Source organism: Curcuma longa, chromosome 2, assembly GCF_044706935.1.
Source record: "Curcuma longa cultivar G26 ecotype Majalengka, Jawa Barat chromosome 2, ITB_CL_G26_1.1, whole genome shotgun sequence".
NCBI classification, from domain to species: domain Eukaryota; kingdom Viridiplantae; phylum Streptophyta; class Magnoliopsida; order Zingiberales; family Zingiberaceae; genus Curcuma; species Curcuma longa.
Window position 1 is genome coordinate 1087192 of NC_133862.1, and position 3494 is coordinate 1090685.

Consider the following 3494-nt stretch of genomic DNA (forward strand, 5'->3'; position numbering starts at 1 on the left):
GCCAGCTTCATCGCCGGCTGATGGAGGAGGCGCAGGTCGTATTCTTCCTCGTCTCACAGGCCGTGAAGCGCGGCATCGCCCTCGCTAGAGCCAATCTCGGGTGCCGGTCGGTTTCTTCCAGATCTCGCCGGGCGTTAGCGCGACACCGCTCTTGCCGCCGGAGCCCAGCTCTGGTGCTGATCTTCTTCTCCTCCGTCGGCGTGCTGTGTTCCAGCTCTTCCTTCGCGTGAGCAGTGGAGGTCGTCCGCTTCTGTTTGTGTTGCCAACCAGAACAGAGAAGTGTCTCTGCTTTGTGTAGCCGACCGGAACAAAGCTTTCTCTACCTTTGGGTTGCCGACCGAAACAGAGGAGAGTCTGTTCATCTTTGCCTTTGTGTTCACCTTAGTGTTGCTGACCGGAACAGACCAGTACTCTGTATTGTATTGTAAGAAAGGGAAGGGTTTGATTGTATAATGGTCTTGGCGTTGGAATTAATTGTTCGATTGGCGAAAATTGTTTTCAGCCATCAGATCGGTTTTCCGACCGTTCCCAATCAATTCTAACTGATCGATGACCATCTGTCAATCTTGCGGAAGTTTGCGAAACTTTCGGAGAGTGTTCCATCATTGACTGAAAGAGTTTCCGTTTGTTTGTCTTAATTTGGCGGTCGAAGATTGATCACCAAACCTACATCGAGAATACGATTCTCGGTGATTGTTAGAAAGCCCTGGAACGATTGCGACAAACGTTGTTGTGTGGTTTCCGGAATAAGACTACTCTCGATTCGATCGTTGTCGGTCATAGGCTAGTACCGAAGACGATGACACGACTAGTGGCTTCCGAAGCCGTCCAGACGGGAGCTTGGTGTGGATCACCAGTAGAGGCGGGACTCGGACAAGGATCGCTCGATTGATTCAATATGACTTAACATCGTCATCACGAGGTACACGTTTAGAAGAATTTTATTCTGCAAATCTAATTATGCAAGTAGAATAATTATTATTCAGAAAATTTTAATTTTCTGTCATGCCTTGTACATTGTTTATTTCCTGTCTAGCATGCGTGTATTGTATGATAATTACTGTTAATTATTATTTTATTTCTGCTGCGCATGTTTACGAAACGTGTAAACACGCGCATTGTACCGGGACGATCCTGACAAAAAATTTTCACTCACCGCCCATAGTGTTGCGGTCGCAGGACATCTAAAGAATATATGTCCCTTTGTTTCTAACTCCTATCCATAGAAAGTGTCTTCTCTAATACATATGACAAACAATCCTAGTGGGTAGTCTCTCATTTGTTAACAATCATATATAAAAGCATATCTAGACTGAATACATAACTTTCATGTGCTGAATCAAAATTTCTTGGCCCTTAAGCTCCTAAATTGTTATCAACATAAATAGAAAAATGTTATCAACATGTATCACAAGATATAGGATTCTTAAGATAATCAACATCTAAGTGATAACTATAAACCATGAAAACTAGTATGATTGCAATAACTTATAAGCAACCATTGAGAAATAAGCTCATAAATAACTCATAATTAACAAATGTTAGCCTTTGATGAACCTACAGAACCATCTTTAGATAATCAATACGCATAGGTATAGGCAAACCAAGAATAACTGAAGTCCCAAAATAAGAATAACAAGCCTATATAATAGAATAACAAATTCATAATAACAAGAAACATCACTTAAACCCTTTTATTTCTCCCCTCCGACAAACATAATTAAATAAAAAGGAAGTGCAATAATATCATAAAAAAATGGTAGTTCAAAAAACTTCAAAGTCATACAAGTAATCAACAAGTCATAATTAGAAAACGTCCAAATTAAGTGGCGCATGCCACTCAAATATGATTCGTACAACAGAGCCAACATGAAGGCTAATTTCTCATTATTTTTCCTTTTACTTTAAATGATTTAAATTTTGATTAAAAATATAAAAAATTTATGAATGCCAGACTTTTCATCATTTGGTGCCCTCGTGTGTTGTTTAACTTTTTGAAAAAAGAATGCCTATTTTAATGCAAATAATCGAGAGAGCGACTTATAAAGTGATTGAGACTACTCGGAAGAAGGCGTGAGATCTGACATTTCATGGATGGCTGTATTAATGGTGTCTCTTATGAAAAAAAAAAATGATAATATCAGTCAGTCGCATTGACTCAATTTTTAGAATGATCGATCCAGTTCAATGAAAATTTTTCTATCGACCATCAAAGTAAATCGGGAAGCGCACACAGCGGCCAACCCAGATGTCCAGCATCCTCTAATTGCGATCCCCATTTAGAGAAAAATTCCTACAAATACGTCATAGTTGGGGATCGAACCGTGAATGCCTGGGTGACAATTTGAATTCTATTATATATTGATTGACCAAATGACCATGTGATTTTGCATCGATCAAATAGAGATGCCAATTGGGACATATAACTGGATATGGCATGCCCCACTACGACTTTAGATAGGTTTAACTCGACATGGTCTGCGATGAGCTCGATCAGCCCTAGAGATAGACCCGTAGCTTAGGATAAAGTTAGACATAAGTCAACTAATGACATTCTAGTCCTAATATAGAATCATGTCGGCCATTACAAACAAGCTACTTTAAGCACAACCAAATGCTCGGGGGTCGTGTTTTAGTTTCCTCTTCCAATGGTCAAACTAGCTCTAAGTACCAATTTACCCAACAATAATAAAGAAAAGATATTTGAGTTAAAATGACATGAAATTATTATAAAGTTACTCTTATCTTCTAATTCTTTTTACTAATTCAAAATTTTAATATAAAATTCTTTTATATCTTTAAGTCATCAGGGATTCTCTAATCTCCTTTTTAAGTGTTAAGGAAGCCGAGTTATTTATGATTCAGCTTGATTTCACCTAGCTCGCCATGAGTCCTAACCTTGTCTAAGATAGGTCATGATACTTCCTTGCTCAAAAAAGATCCCTAAGTCAAGTTACATATACAATTTGTCGATTGATATATCCAACTCGGTATGGGTCGAATTTAATTTGTTAAAATTTTCTATTAAAATTTTATAATAATTATTAATATGAAATGCTTTAATTAATAAAATAACTATTTTAATAGTATTAATTATGTCTTTTTATTATTTTGTTAATTAATTTAGTAATTTAAAAATATAGTTAAAATTTTAAATATTAAAAAAACAAATGAGCATGGCTCAACTTCCCGAGGGCCAGGGTTCATGTTGGGTCGGCTCCACATGTAAGCGAGTTCCCGTTGACACTTCCATCTCTCTCAAATTTTAATATATATATTTTTTACTTTAATTAATTCTCTCTAGTTCATTGATGCCATCTCTAAGTTTTATAGGTAACTGCCATCCCACCATATCACCCAACATCCATTTTTTTTCTAAAATAATAATCTGAACGTTAAGTTTTACTATTTCTTTTTATTATTTAACTTACAATATTATTAATGTCTTAATTAATCAAGACTCGTTTATTTCGTAGAATATACATTGCAACAAA